The 16,648-nt window shown below is 45.5% G+C and overlaps 1 protein-coding gene and 1 long non-coding RNA gene across 5 annotated transcripts in view; one reads left to right on the top strand and one right to left on the bottom strand.

Moving 5' to 3' along the window:
* arhgef18b (rho/rac guanine nucleotide exchange factor (GEF) 18b) overlaps window positions 1-16,648 on the top strand; it is a 128,741-nt gene that overhangs the window by 52,887 nt on the left and 59,206 nt on the right. The gene's annotated exons all lie outside the window — the stretch shown is intronic.
* On the bottom strand, window positions 265-15,401 carry LOC138758704 (uncharacterized). Its single transcript, XR_011354388.1, has 3 exons — window positions 15,344-15,401; window positions 13,338-13,503; window positions 265-1,414 (listed from the first exon to the last, which is right to left on the bottom strand). It is a non-coding gene; the product is annotated as an uncharacterized lncRNA (long non-coding RNA).

The raw sequence follows: 16,648 nt of genomic DNA, 5'->3' as shown, positions 1-16,648 counted from the left end.
GTAATTTCTCCACTTTCACCCTGTATTTGTTGAGGAAAGTTGCTGTAATTTCTGGCTTTCGTCCCTTTCAGCAAGCCTTGTTTTTTTTCCCAGTAAATTGGCTTACAAAATTCTGTGAATTTTATATCCTGAACTCTAATTGGCAGACTCAAGTGTCAAAAAATGGAGTGAAACATGAAAGTCTGCAGGCACTGTGGTTAAAGTAAAAGCTCAGCAGTCAAACAGCATACTTTATATATAGTAGTAGTTTATGTAAATAGCACATTTAACACAATGCACGTTGATCCAAAGCACTGAACATAAAATTAGGAATAAATTAGTTACTATCCGAACAATAACAGACAGCCAAAATACACTGGCACAGCCAACTTTTTTTTTATAGACTATTCCACTTAGAACATTAATTATTTAAACCCTAACCCGTTCCTCCCAATCGCAGAAATGAACAACTTCCCAATTTCAAATGAACAATGTTACAAAGACCAGACTTCAAAGAACAAATAAGCCCATCCGCAAATATGTTTGGATGTTACAAAAAGTCCAACCACAGTCATCTTAGGGCTGGTTTACCAGCATCAGCAGGACTTAGATGTTACTGACTGCCAGATCCAAAAGGGGAAACTACCAACCAAGTCACAGTTTCTCGAGGCAGCAACAGTTTGCCTCAAAACCTCCCCAACCTCAGACGATCCGAATGCCCTGAGGCCTCTCGTCTCAGGTCGACGTCGATCACAACCAACACATCCTTCGGGATTTCTCAGAACTAATACTTGCTCCACCGCGCCGGTCGTATCGGGAAACCACTTCCGTCTCCGCCACGTTGCACCATTTCCATGACCGTCGAAGCAGGCACCACTTCCCTGCAGCTCAGTCTCTTCAGTAGGCTTCACTCCATGAGTGTCGAGCTGCAAACCTTGTGGCTTCGTCTCACCGACCCACTCGTTTGGTGACCCAGTTTGCAGTTCCAAACTCACTGTGTTTCACTGAATCTTGTTGAATCCAGATCTGTGCTTGGCGGGACTACTTGTTAGTTACAGCAATGTTGGCAGATGGCTGAATTAAATGGAAGGGTTGGGAGGGAACACAGGCCCACAGGGAGGAGGTAATAGGTAGATAAGGGAGGAAGGGAGGGCACATGGGGAGGGTAGGGATAGCTCTGTGAATGGAGAGGGAAGGTGTGGAGAGTTGGAGGAATAGCACTGGGGAGTGGTCCAACAGAAACTGGTTGGAGAGTGCCCATGCTCAGTATAAAAGCAAATTTCCTGGTCATTTTCACTTTGCTGTTGGTGCAACAAGATGGCTCACGTGCTTCCTGCAGTACAATGCTAACAACATTGAACAAACAATGCTGGAGCAACTCAGCAGGTCAGGTAGCATCCATGGAAATAGTCAGTCAACGCTTCAGATCAGGACCCTTTATTGATTGGACAAAAAAAAATCAAAGGAAGAAAGAAATAATATTAGATAACTTAACAGCATATCAAGAACTGTATTTCACAACCAAACTTAATAAACACATCCCAGTTCTGAACACAGATCCAATTCTGCAAATATCTATCTATCAAATAACTGTGCATTCTGCAGCAACCTTGGATTCGAAATCTCTACTGAAATTTTGGACTTTAATCCTGTACTTCAAAAGCCACAGCTGCAACCTTGACTTATATCATGTGCAATAAAAGCAGGCTCAATCCTCTCAAGAGGGGGAAGAAAATGCATTTCAAAGTACCTTTCACAATCTTAGGATGTTCCAATGCACTTTATCCCCCAATTATATAATTGCAGAGTTTAGCCACTCTCATGTGTAGGAAGTATGGCAACCAATTTATGCATTGCAAACTCATATAAACAGAAATGTGATAATGTCCAGATAAACTGTGATACTATATGAATGTTAAATGTTGGCCCTAAGGTCACTCAGGAGAACTTGCCTGTCTTTAAAATACAATGGAAAACCACAGAAACTGAAGATTCTGGAATCTTGAGTGGACAATGAGGAACTGGAAAGAATCAGCAGGTCAGGTCAGTCCACGTTTGTGTCGGGAACTTTTATCAAGACTCCTAAAATGTTGACTGGCCATTTCTGTCCATGGAGTGAAGCACACAGAAATGCTGGAGGAACTCAGCTGGTCTCGCAGTGTCCATAAGTGGTAAAGATATCTTTTACCTCCTATGGGCGCTGCGAGATCGGCTGAGCTCCTCCAGCATTTCTGTGTGTTTTTATTTCTCTTCGTGGACACTTGCAGATCTGGTGAGTTCCTCCAGCTTCTCTTTGTTGTTCCCTTCAAAGGCCCGGTGGGACACTGGTTTAACATCTAATTCATTTCCAACAGTGTAGCACTGGATTCAATCTGAATATTTCTACTCAGGTCTCTTAAGCGTGACCGTGACTTTAACCTCCAAACTTCTGACTCTCTGCTCAATCAGTCTTTCCTCCCTTTTTGTTCCAAAAATGGATTATTCACAACTCAAATTTTCAGTAGAAAGCTCATGAGAGACAAAATCCAGACTCAGCGTCTATTACTGAGCAGACAACTGTGTAAAAAATATTTACATCTCCATTGGCATGTGACATCACATTAAACAAGCACCTCTGATATATGGCCCCTCGTCCCTGCAATGAACTTGCTGACGTTTCAACAGAAAACACTCAAGCTAAACCTTACCTCAAGTATTGAGGCACTAAGGTTAATTGTTGAGATTTGTAGGAGAGCTGTCTGGTAAAATGGTTGTTTTTACTTCCTTGAATTGAGTGTGAGTGTATTTTCTGTCTTCTGTGTCCCTATCTATCAATTCACCATGACAACCTCTCTCTCTCTCTCTCTCACTCACTCACTCTCTCTCTCTCTCACACACACACACAAACTCTTTCTCTCTCCCTCTCTCTGTCTATAGCTCTTGCAATCTTTCTAATTTTCTAATTGTTCTTGCAGTCCTTGCAAAGGTTATCTTGCTCTTTCTCTGCCTAGCTGAATACCGTATTGTACACATGTAACAATTAATACTGTGTAAAATTCGACCCCCCATTTCAACATTGAATGAACATTTCAGCGCAGCACAGTATAGGGACGGCACGGTTGGCCTAGTGCAGTGATTCTCAAACTTATTCTTTCCACTTACATAACTTTTTAAGTAATCCCTATGCCATCGGTGCTCTGTGATTAGTAAAGAATTGCTTAAGGTGGTGTGTAAATGGGAAGGTTCAAGACCCAATTGTTACTGAAATATTTTGCTTGAGAAAAATTGTCATTGGCCCATTTCCTTTGGAGTTATGAAACCATGCACATAACGAGTCCATTAGGTACAATTAAAACAGTGGTTTTCAAACTTTTTCTTTCCACTCACATACCACCTTAAGCAATCCCTTACTAATCACAGATGGCATAAGGATTACTTAAAAAGTTATGTGAGTAGAAAGAATAAGTTTGAGAATCACTGCACTAGGCCAACCGTGCCGTCCCTATACTGTGCTGCGCTGAAATGTTCGTTCAATGTTGAAATGGTGGGGGGGGGGGGGGGGTCGACTTTTACACAGTATTGATTGCTAGGCAGAGAAAGAGCAAGATAAACTTTGCAAGGACTGGGAAGAACAATTAGAAAATCAAAAAGATTGCAAGAGCTATAGACAGAGAGAGGGAGAGAGAAAGAGGTTGTCATGGTGAATTGATAGATAGGGACACAGAAGACAGAAAATACACTCACTGGCATAGGGAACACTGAAATTGGTATGTGAATGGAAATAAAAAGGTTGAGAACCACCACCTTTACAGTGCCAGCAATCAGGACCAGACCTGGGTTCAAACCCCACTCTATCAATAAGAAGTTTGTACCTTCTCCCCATGTCTGCGTGGGTTTTCTCTGTGAGCTCTGGTTTAATCCCCCCCCCCCTTCAAAAATGTACTGGGGTGTAGGTTTAATGGGGTGTAAGTAAAATGTGTGGCACGGACTCGTAGGCCTGAATTGGCCTGTTGCAGTGCTGAATGTTTAATTTAAATTAAAAATTTACAGGCCCTTTGGCCCTAGATGTTGCGCCAATCCATATATTCTTTATATTAAAAAAAATACCCTCCCTACCCTATCTTGTGTAAAAGTCGACTCCACTATTTTTGGCCCCGGCCGCTTCCCCATCTGAGCACCCGACGCCTCAGCCACCCACCCATCCAAGCTCCTAATGCCCCAGCCATTTGCCCACCCAAGCTCCTGATGCCCCAGCTGCCTGCCCATCCAAGCTCCCGACACCCAGGCTGCCCACCAATTCGAGCTCCCGATGCCCCAGCCACCCGCCATTCCGAGCTCCCGATACCCCTAACGCGAACTTACCACCTGGTCCCAGCCACCCGCCCACCCATCTGAGCTCCTGACGCCCCAAACGATGCAAGTACTTAGTGCAGTCAAAAGTAGAGTTCATGTAATAGTCAACCGTCTAAATTTTACCCCAAAAATTGATCCACAAAATTCGACTATTAAATGCATTCTATATACAGTATCACCTTCTAATATTTCCACTCTTTCTCTTGGTGATTTTTCAGTCCTTCAGTATCTCTCTGTCAGTCTAGAACAATTGAATTATACAAATTTATAGCTTGGAAGGGAGCCATTTGATCCATCATATCCATGCTAGCCAAAAGTTGTGCTATTCAGATTACTGTAAATTTTCTGTTCTTGGGCTGTGCCTCTGAAGGGTACAGGACACAAAATGCTCATCCAGGAACATTTTTCAATGTGGTGAGAGTTTCTGCTTCTCCTATCTTTGGGACTGCACTAAATTTCAATGAAAACTACATTGCTTAACTCTCTGACAACACTGAGATGCATATTTGATGTTGGGATGGACAGTTCCCATTATAAGGAAAGAAAGGAGCAGTGAGGGACCTGATAGAGGTATAATATGGTTATTAGAAACTTTACCTCAACAATGGTGTCTAAAATTGGAGGAAAAAACACAAAAATGCTGGAGGAACTCAGCAGGTCTTGCAGCATCCATAGGAGGTAAAGACTTATACCCACCGTTTCAGGTCTGAGCCCTTCATTCTACCTTGAAGGGCTCAGGCCCGAAATGCTGGTTATACATCTTTACCTCTTATGGTTGCTGCGTGACCTGCTGAGTTCCTCCAGCATTTTTGTGTTTTTCCCTCCAATTTTAGATTGTGTTTTCACTACAATCACAGCGTCTGCAGACTTTTGTGTTTTACTAATATTAGAGGTGGTAAGTTGAAGGGGTAGGAAGTGAGGGGGGATCTGAGAAGGATTTTTTTGGAACCCGTGGATAGTTGGAATCTGGAAAAAAGGGTGGTGGAGACTCTTACAACATTTAATATCCGGGTGAGCTTTTGAATATCCAAGACTGTAGAGCAAATACTGTAAAATGGGATTAATATAAGTGGATACTTGATGGGCAAGTGGACTCTTTTGTTATGCTGTATGGCACTATAGTTAGATATAAACTTTCCTTATCAAATGCATGTTGACCGTCCTTGATCAAACTGATTTCTCTAAATGCTGAGTGCAGTTCTGGTGCTCCGTTATAAAACATGCAGTCACTCAGAAATGTTTCCAATAATTTCTCCAATTCTGATGTAAATTATGATCTATTCCTTTCTTCATTAAACAGTAGCACATTAACTGTCCTCCAATGTTAAGTTTCTAGCCAAATGGAATAAGAAAATGACATTCAGAGCTTCCGCCAATCCTTCCATGACTTTAGAGGCATACAGTACTTTTTTCCAGTCTGGCAATTTATTCACTTTAGAGATTCTAAATCATTTCATATCTTTTTTTTTAACATTCATGCCACATACAGAGTTTGTATTTATTCCCCACCCCCACACAACTGTAAAGTACAGTCAAATTAAATCGATACAAATTCTGGTGGGATCAAAGATCCCTACAGAAACCTAGGGAAAAGCCTCGGGGAACAGAAACACAAGCATCTGCAGTTCTTGTGTTTCTCTGGTTCACCACTACCTTCCAAATGATCAAGGTGTGCCTATTTGAAGAAGTTTTCATCCTCTCTCCGAAGGGAAGTTCTGCTCTCTGCTCCCCACCAGTGCTATCAACTGTTCTCCAGCTCTCTGAGCACATTCTCACCAAGATACACTTCCCTTCTAATGCCTGGTCTGCCCAACAATCATCCGTTCCCTCACCTAAATGTTTAAGCCATGGAGTCACCTGCTGCTGGAAATATACAGTCCACGTAACTCTCATCCGTGCAGATCAATTGTTGTGACATCAGCTGCAATTCAAGGTCCTACACCCAGCATTTCTTGCTGCACGTGTAGTTATCTTGGATACACCTCGTGTGCGAAAGCACAAACAGATAGCATCCAAAACTATTGAGAGTGGCAGTAAAAAATCATAACCATCTACTGCTGCACAAAAGAGTAGCTCAGATCCGAACATTAGAAACAAGAGAAAGCTATTCAGTCCCTTACACCTGCTCAGTTATCTCACGGTATTTTCAGATCGTTAACATCAGTTTCATTTTCCTGCACTAATCTCGGATCCTTGATATCCTCAATATTTAACAATATTGAATATTCTACGTGAGTTTTCAATCCTCTTGGGTAGTGTGACGCTCTGTGGTAGCAGCAAGCAGACACAAAGCACGAAAGACTGTACTACAGGCTTTATTCTGCTAAAAGTCTGCACACACCAGTTTCAGCTGCGGTGGCTCCCGTGTGACTGGCTCAGGAGGAGCCGGCTCAGGCTTATATTCGGGTTGGCTGATTGACAGCCGGCCAGGTGGAGTCAGCCCCCAGGTGGTCCTTCTGCAGGTACAGAGATCGCCCCCTGCAGTCGGCTAGTGGTCGCATCACCACAGGTAGAGAATTCCTAAGATTTACCATCCTCTTGCTGAAGAAGGTTCTTCTGAATGGCAAAGCTCTAATTCCAAGACTGGTTCTAGACATCTCAACCTGAGAAATATCCAGTCAATTACTAGTTTGAGCGAGAGATGTAATGAGCAGGGCCTGCTATTCATTTTCAATGTCAGCAGAGAGGTGCAACCTGTACAAGCCTCTTGGGTAGAAAGACAAATATCTCTAATGTTTGGCAGTCAAGCACTGAAGATTCTTAAGACCTACAGTAAGAATGGGTGTCAGCAATTCTGAGCTGCAGAATTATGAGTATCAAGGTTCCTCTTAAGGTTCAAGGTTTCTTTTATTGTCATGTAATAGTACATTAAAAATATAATGTGCATGACGTACTGTAATGTTTGCCTGCCTGCCATAAGGTTAGTATCGCCCAGTGTCTCTTACAGTACGAGAGAAAGAGAAGTAAAAGAGAGTCCTGTCAGAGGCAGTGAATGTCCGTGGATTCGCCTCCTGCGTTCCCACAGCTTCTGCAGCCGCACAGACTCGGCAACCTGAGCTCCAGATCCAAACCTCCGACACGAGGCCCTTTGGAAGCCCTCTTGCCCTCAGCACTCTCTCAAAACCTGGCTCAGCTACCTGGTTCCATGAGCCAGTGACCAGCAGCCCGTGCAAAACCCCCAAATGCAAGTCACCAACAATCCGTAGCCTGTGTGGGTCCTTCAACCGCTGAGCCCCTCGCTGGTCTGCTGCCGTTGTCACCTTCTCTTCAGAGTCCTTCAGCCCCTCATCGTCTCATACTCAGATGTTAACAGGTACTCCGATTATTGTTTAGTTTGAAACCCAGCTACCTTGTGTCAGCAGTTTTGTGTTTCAGCTGAAAGGAATGTTGGCTCTGATTATGTGCCTCTCTGCTGCCATTGTTTGTATCTCTCTATGGTTGCACAGATTGTATCTCTCCGTTGTCATTGTTAGTGTCTATCTGCTGGTATTATCAGAAGCCAGAATATACACAACCCTTGAAAATTCACCTCCATCTGGCAAGTTTTCACATAAAGGTCAGATATAATTTAGAATTTTTTTCATTCTATGTTAACATAAATACAGATTTTGGATATGGGCTTAAAACCATAGAACATTTACAGCACAGAAATAAGCCCTTCTAGTCTGTGCCGAACTATTATTCTGTCTAGTCCCACTGGCCTGCACCCACTCCATAGCCCGCCATACCCTTCCCATCTACATACCTGTCCAAATTTTTCTAACCACTTCAACTAGCAGTTCATTCCACTCTCCCACCACTCTCTGTGTGAAGAAGTTCCCCTAAACCTTTTCCCTTTCACCCTTAACCCACATCCTCTGGTTTGTATCTCACCTACATTTTCTCAGTCTATACCCCTCATAATTTTAAATGCCTCTTTTAAATCTCCCCTTATCCTTCTCCGCTCCAAGGAATAAAAGTCTTAACCTATTTAACCTTGGCCTGTAACTCAGTTCTTGAAGTCCAGGCAACATCCTAGTAAATCTTCTCTTCACTCTTTCCTTTGGTGAGGTGATCAAAACTGTACTCCAAATTTGGCCTCAGCAATGACTTATACAGGTACACAATCCTTTATCCTGAACCCTTGAGGGCTGAGTGTGTTCCGAACTTCGGATTTTTCCGGATTTCAGAACAAAAGCCAGCGGCCCCAGATTTAAGCCCACCCGAATTGTGCTGCTGTATCCACCCCCTTTCAGTCGCGCTGGCGACTCTCTCCCCTTTGCCCACCCGAGTCGTGCTGCCATCTCTCCCCTGCCCACCTGAGTCATGCCGCCGTCTCTCCTCCCCCCTCATTTACCCGAGTAGCACTGCTATCTCTCTCCCCCCTCACCTACCCAAATCGCGCTGCTGTCTCTCTCTCTCTCTCCCCTCTCGCCCACACAAGTTGCGCTGCTGTCTCTCGCCCCTGCCCACCCGAGTCACGCTGCCGTCTCTCTCTCTCTGCTGTACCAACAGCAGGAAAAAAATGCCAGTTGTTGGAGCTTTCTGGATTTTAGATGTCCAGATAAAGAATTGTGCCTTCTTTGGCTTGGCTTCACGGATGAAGATTTATGGAGGGGTAATGTCCACGTCAGCTGCAGGCTCGTTTGTGGCTGACAAGTCCGATGTGGGACAGGCAGACACGGTTGCAGCGGTTGCAAGGGAAAATTGGTGGGTTGGGGTTGGGTTTTGGGTTTTTCCTTCTTTGTCTTTTGTCAGTGAGGTGGGCTCTGCGGTCTTCTTCAAAGGAGTTGCTGCCTGCCGAACTGTGAGGCGCCAAGATGCACGGTTTGAGGCGATATCAGCCCACTGGCGGTGGTCAATGTGGCAGGCACCAAGAGATTTCTTTAGGCAGTCTTTGTACCTCTTCTTTGGTGCACCTCTGTCTCGGTGGTCAGTGGAGAGCTCGCCATATAACACGATCTTGGGAAGGCGATGGTTCTCCATTCTGGGGACGTGACCTACCCAATGCAGTTGGATCTTCAGCAGCGTGGATTCGATGTTTGCGGATTCTGCCATCTCGAGTACTTCGATGTTGGTGATGAAGTCGCTCCAAGGAATGTTGAGGATGGAGCGGAGACAACGCTGGTGGAAGCGTTCTAGGAGCTATAGGTGATGCCGGTAGAGGACCCATGATTCGGAGCCGAACAGGAGTGTGGGTATGACAACGGCTCTGTATACACTAATCTTTGTGAGGTTTTTCAGTTAGTTGTTTTTCCAGACTCTTTTGTGTAGTCTTCCAAAGGCGCTATTTGCCTTGGCGAGTCTGTTGTCTATCTCGTTGAGGATCCTTGCATCCGATGAAATGGTGCAGCTGAGATAGGTAAACTGGTTGACCGTTTTGAGTTTTGTGTGCCCGATGGAGATGTGGGGGGGCTGGTAGTCATGGTGGGGAGCTGGCTGATGGCTGACTTCCATGCCAAACATTTTGGCAGTTTCCGCAAAACAGGACGTCAAGCGCTGAAGAGCTGGCTCTGAATGGACAATTAAAGCGGCATCGTACCTGTACAACTTTACCATAACATCCCAACTCCTATCCTCAGCTCCACCTTTATAGGCTCAGTCGATGAGCCCTGTGGTCTGTTCTGTGTGAAAAGATATTTTCCCTGATGAGCAATGCCACTCCTCCCCCTTTCATCCCTTAACCTGCTCTATCGCATCTGAAACAACAGAATCCCGGAACATTGAGCTACCAGTCCTGCCCCTCCTGAAACCAAGTTTCACTAATGGCTACAATTAATTCCATGCACCAATCCACATTCAAAGTTCATCTGCCTTTCCTACAATTCTTCTCGGCTCTTCCTCATTTTCTGATGTGCAGGCTATTAAAACCATCAACTGTTAAAATGGTTAACTATTAAACTCTTTTAAACTTGCCCTGAGCATACATTACCCTTCTTCTTAATCAGTCATTCTCTCCTCATCTTTGGATTATCTTCCAGCCTTTCACATCCCTCACTCTGTGTAGAGCTCGTCGAAAGAACCAAAGTCTTGTTGATCCAAACCAAGGCTTTTATTAGCAAAAGACAGGAGCTCTTCACAGGTGGACGACCAGTTCTGAATGATCCGACCTGGCTAGGGACACAACCCTTTAAGACCCAGACAATAGGCGTGGCTTAGCTCTCAGCCAATCGCTGTAAGCACAGTCTAGATACAGTAACTATATACACTATGTACATTGGTGATAGATCTGTACTATCACATTCACCCCTTCTTGGAGAACTGACCCTGGAAAAAAAAACAAAAACGAGGGAGAGAATGAAAGGAAGGGGTAGGTCAAGGACTGTAGCGGTCAGGGGGTCTGATCATCCGGCGTGACCGCCGTGGTGCCGGGATTGGGGTCGCTGGAGTGGTGTCGCCAGCGGGCTCGTCGGGTGTGACTGCTCCGTCGCTCAATTCCCCAGTCGTGTTGTCGGCAGGGTGGCCCGGGTTGTTGGGGTGCTGTTGGTCCTTCTGTTGCGGCACGGGGCCTGGGGAATAAAGAGTTGGGGAAGGTTGGGTTGGGGGGTTTGCTGGGTCTACCGCGTCCTGAGCTAGGTCCCGCACCGAAACAGTGTCCTCCCGCCCGTCTGGGAACTCAACGTAGGCGTAATGTGGGTTCGCGTGGAGTAGAGTCACTCGGTCGACCAAGGGGTCGTTCTTTGAGTGTCGGACGTGGCGTCGCAAAAGGACGGGGCCAGGGACAGTGAGCCATACCGGTACAGTGGTTCCTGATTCGGATTTCCTCGGGAAAAGGAACATCCTTTCGTGGGGGGTGGCATTTGTTGCAGTACATAGGAGGGAGCGGATGGAGTGTAAGGCACTAGTGAGAACCTCCTGCCAGTGAGAGGTGGGGAGACCTTTAGACCGGAGAGCCACTGTAACCGCTCTCCATATGGTGGCATTCTCCCTCTCGAACTGGCCGTTACCGCGTGGGTTATAGCTCGTGGTCCTGCTTGAAGCGATACCACACTCCAGAAGGTACTGTTGCAGCTCTGCGCTCATGAATGAGGACCCCCTATCACTGTGGATGGAATTGGCGTATCCGAAGATGGCGAAAATACTGTGAAGGGCCTGTATCACTGAGGTGGCAGTGGTGTCTGGACTTGTTGATCCAAACCAAGGCTTTTATTAGCAAAAGACAGGAGCTCTTCACAGGTGGCTGACCAGTCCGGAATGATCCGACCTGGCTAGGGACACAACCCTTTAAGGCCCAGACAATAGGCGTGGCTTAGCTCTCAGCCAATCGCTGTAAGCACAGTCTAGATACAGTAACTATATACACTATGTACATTGGTGATAGATCTGTACTATCACACTCCGCATCTCATATTGTAACCTTCATTTCAGTCACTGGTCATTCTTCCACATGGTTCCAAAATAGTTTGCTCCTTTTGTTGATTTCCCAAGTGTTCAGCTTGCACTAACAAAAAGTAAAGAAAGCTCTAGTGAGAATGTGTAATAAAAAGGCAGCAGCTTGTTTTTTTAAGTTATCCTCACGGTCCTAACAAGAGAGAATTAATTTGATACTGAGCCACAAAGAGATATTAGGCAGTTGACCAGTAGTTTAATCATTTATGGTTTTGAGGAGAATTCTAATGGATCCAATACATTTAGAGAGTGAATTCCAGAATTTAAGGCTTTGACAACTCATAACAATTACTAATCTTCAGATGGCCAAGATGACTGGAGATATTGAGGGGTTGTACAATGTAGATTGGAGTGATGGCTAAAGGTATAATCAAGGATTTAAAAGCAAGAATAAGAATTTTAAGATTGAAACATTGTTTAACTGTGAGCCAATGTGGCCCAGCAAGATGGGTGACCTTGGACATATCTGTGATTGGACATTACTCGATTGGTCACGTCGAGGTATGGCTGTATGTCAACTTCATTAAAATGTCCGTCCCCAAATATTGCAGCAGAGAAAAGTTGAAGATCTGTTATGCAGGACACAGCCCCTGTGTCCGGTGGCTGCAGGACCATAGGTTGTGGTCTTTCCCCATAGAATTTTGCATGAGCTACACCAAGTTTCAGTATATGCCTTAGTGTATTCTCCTGCACTTCTATGCCAGTTGTCAACATTTGATTTCAGACATCTTACACTTGTAGACCAACAAGTTTCAGGCAGTCTAAAGTTCTTATTTCACTAAATTTATAGTTTTGCATCAGCAGCTGATATTTGTTTTAGTGTTCATCCCATTGGGAACAGGCCAGAGAGCACAGGATCATGTGTTATGCAGCTGCTTGAGATGAACCTCAACAGAGATCATCACTGCTTCCTTTCCAGTTATTCTTGGCAAAAACACAGTCCATGGGAGCTGGGAGACTGTCTCATCCGCACCATAGTCACCATGAGGCCAGAATGCATTAGGAATGAAAATTAATTTGACGGGGAGTGCATCTAGGTGCTTGTTTACATACAGACTCAACTGCTCTACGGATGATGCCATCATCACCACCCTCCATCTAGGCCTTGCCCACCTGGAAAACAAGAACTCGTAAGCTCGAATGCTGTTTGTTGACTTCAGCTTGGCATTCAACACAATTATACCTCAGTACCTGATAAGGAAGCTGAGCCTGCTGGATCTGAACTCCCCCTTCTGCAATTGGGTTCTTGACTTCCTGTCGGGAAGACGACAGGCAGTCTGGATTGGTAACAACACATCCAAGAACATCACACTGAGCACGGGGGCTGCGCAGGGCTGCAGGCTTAGTCCACTGCTGTTCACTCGACTGACCCACAACTGTGCAGCTAAATACAGTTCGAGCCACATCATCAAGTTCGCTGGCAACACGACTGTAGTGGACCTGATTAATAAGAATGACAGGTCAGCCTACAGAGATGAGGTGCAGTCACTAATGGACTGGCGCAGGGTCAACAACCTGTATCTGAACATAAAAAACCAAGAGGGTGTTGACTTTAAGAGGGCCTGGGAGGACCACTCTTTGCAGACTATTGATGGCTCCACCGTTGAGGTCACCCAGAGTATCAAGTTCCTTGGAATGCACTTGGCAGAGAATCTCACCTGGTCCCTTAACTCCAGCAGCACCTTTTCTTCCTGCGAAGGCTGAGAAAACTTCATCTCCCACTCTCCATCCTCACTACATTCTACAGAGGATGTAGTAAAAGCATCCTGTGCAAATGCATCGCCGCTTGGTTTGGAAGTTGTGTCTCCTTGGATTGCAAGACCCCTTCATAGGATATTGAAATCAGTGGAAAAGATCATTGGGGGCTCTCTTCCTACCATGAAGGACATCTACAACACTCGATGCAGGCAAAAGGCAATAAGCATCGTGAAGGACTCCACATACCCCTTACTTAAATTGTTCTTCCTTCTGCCATCTGGTAGGAAGTACTGCAGCACTCAGGCCCATACATCCAGATTGGGTAACACCTTTTCTCTCCCCAAGCTATCAGACTCCTGAATTCCCAACATAGGGTACTGTGGACTTCTATTGTATACATCTTAATATTTTAATGTATTGAACTTCTATTCTAACTTACACTTATGTAAATATGCTCTGTGTCCCTGGAATAATGCTATCTCTCCTTTACCGTGCATGGTATGAATGATAATTAAGTGACTTGACTTGTTTCAGAGTTCTAGTGAAGAGGGATCCAGCCAAATTGCTTTGACGATCCATTCAGAGAACCATCAAGAGAATCCAACATCTCCTTCACTCATGGGACATGCTGCAGGTGGGGTGGTAAAGTGGTTCTCAACCTTTTTCTTTCCTTTCACATCCCACTTTAAGTCATCCCTCTGCCATCTGTGCTCTGTGATTAGTAAGGGATTGCTTAAGGTGGTATGTGAGTGGGAAGGGAAGGTTGAGAACCACTGCTCTCGACCCAATCGTTACTGAAATATCTTGCTTGAGAAAAGTTGTCATTGGCCCATTTCCTTTGGAGTTATGAAACTGTGCACATAAGTCAATTAAAACAGTGGTTTTCAAATTTTTTCTTTCTGCCCACATCCCATCAATTGGATTCTGCACACATGATACTCTTTAGTTTGGGTAGCATGGCACTTTGCACAAACATTATTGGCAAAAAGAGTTTGAATTAACACATTGGGATTGGTCAGCAGAAGCTTTGTGTAAGAGAAAGATTTAAAGACCCTTCATGAAGGGGACTTTTGAGGGACAGAGGTGAATGCGTGGTGAGGACCTAAACAGCGCGGTTTCATCACTCCAAAGGAAATGGGCCAATGACAATTTTTCTCAAGCAAAATATTTCAATAACAATTGGGTCTGGAGTAGTAATTCGCAACCTTCCCTTCCCACCCACACACCACCACTACACATCACAGAGCCCCAACAGCATAGAGATTACTTCAGTGGTTCTCCACCTTTTTCTTTCCACTCACATCCCACTTTAAATAATCCCTAGGCCATCGGTGCTCCGTGATGAGTAAGGGGTGTGTGGGTGGGAAGGGAAGGTTGAGAATCACTGGTCCAGTCCCAAATGTTACTGAAATATTTCACTTGAGAAAAATTGTCATTGGCCCATTCCCTTTGGAGCTCTGACACCATGCACATCATGCTAGGTACGATTAAAACAGTGGCTTTCAAACTTTTTCTTTCCACCCACACCCCACCTTAAGCAATCCCTTCCTCATCACAGAGCACCGATGGTAGAGGGAATCCTTAAAATGGTATGTGAGTGGAAAGTTAAGGGTTGAGGACCACTGGAGTAATCCCTATGCTGTTGGTGCTCTGTGATGAGGAAGGGGTTGCTTAAGTTGGGATGTGGGTGAAAACCACATGACAATGGGCCAATGACAATTTTTCTCAAGCAAAATATTTCAGTAACGATTGGATCTGGAGCAGTGGTCCTCAACCTTCCCTTCCACTCACATCCCACCTTTAGCCATCCCTTCCTCATCCCAGAGCCCCAATGCCCTAGGGATGACTTAAAGTGGGAGGTGAGTGGAAAGTTAAAGGTTGACGACCACTGGGAATGGAACTTGGTAAATGTGGTCGGATTATGCAGCAAAGGGTCAGGCCAGTGAGACGGGAGCAGGTCGTTTACCAGCTGAGGTGAGGGCTGCTGGATCATTGAGGATCCGAGAGCGAGCGCCCATCGTCCCTCCCTCCCTAGCGCCACCATGAAGCCCCGTCGGCGGAGCGCTCTGATATGCAGATTGCATGCAGATGAGCGGCTGTTCCCAGCATCCCGTGGGGCGGGTTCCGGCTGGCCTCAGCTCGGAGGGAGCCCGCGTCGTCCGCCGTTTGGTGTCCCGGGCCGTGACGTCGACTTGCCCCCCCCCCCCCTTCCCCGTCCCGCAGGTAAGGGGAGGTGATGGGCTGGCCAGCGGGCCTCGCAGAGGGGAGGGGAGGGGAGCGAATGAAGTGAAGCCCGACCCTGGAGGATGGGCCCATGTGGCCCCAAATTCTTCCTAGCACCATTCCATCCCTCTTGAACGAGTCCAAGAGATCCTTCCTACCCACAGGACCTGCACCCTCCCCCCACCCCCCGAAAGGACGGCTGCAAGTGTCACCTTTGGAAGGTACCCCACCTTCTTGGTGTCTTCATTGTGTGCGTGGCTCTCCGAAGTAGATCTTGTGCCACCAGTCTTGGTCAGGGCTGACCTCTTCGATTTATATTATTGCACCTTAAATTCCACAGAATGCCTGGCAAGATTTTATAGTTTCTTTAGTACTGAGAGTTTCCATGCTGATTGTATGACTGGTTCTGTTTTTAATTCAGTGTATCAAAGGACTGGAGGTTTTGTTCCCTTGATCAAGAAGGGTGATAGGGAGAATCCTGAGAATTGTAATCTATTGTTTTGTTTTCAGGTGGTGGCAAAAGAAATCGATGAAGGCAGGATATGGACTTTAGTACAATGTTTGACAAGGTTCCCTATGGTAGTCTCATCCAAAAACAAACGTCACGAGGTGTGGGATCTATAGAAACCTGCCTGTGAGAATTTGGAATTGGGTTGCCAACGGTGAAAAAAGGCTTGCCTTGTGTATTGTCTTGCATCGATGAAGTTGGGGTTGGATTGTTTCTCAGTGATACACCCTCCCAGTACTGCGCTTGTTTTATCAGCCTGGATTTTGTACTTGAGTCTCTGGAGTGGGACTTGGATCTCTTGTCCTCTGGTTCAGAAGTAACTGCTGAATACCACAAAGCCACAGGCAAGGTCGGGTTCTGACATGGGGTTGCTGATGTGGAGCCAGATGAACAGCGATTATTTAATTGTTTTAATTTTACATGGATAAACAGAAGAGCAGAAGGCTTGAATGCATGGGAATATTAAATGAAAACAGCCTGAGAACAGAATAGCACTTCAACTAATGTTTCAGGTATTCTGAACACATACTAACTGACTAC

The sequence above is a fragment of the Narcine bancroftii genome, chromosome 3 (assembly GCF_036971445.1).
Source record: "Narcine bancroftii isolate sNarBan1 chromosome 3, sNarBan1.hap1, whole genome shotgun sequence".
Lineage (NCBI taxonomy): Eukaryota > Metazoa > Chordata > Chondrichthyes > Torpediniformes > Narcinidae > Narcine > Narcine bancroftii.
Note: the sequence above shows the minus strand (reverse complement) of the source record. Positions and strands in the feature narration are given on the sequence as shown.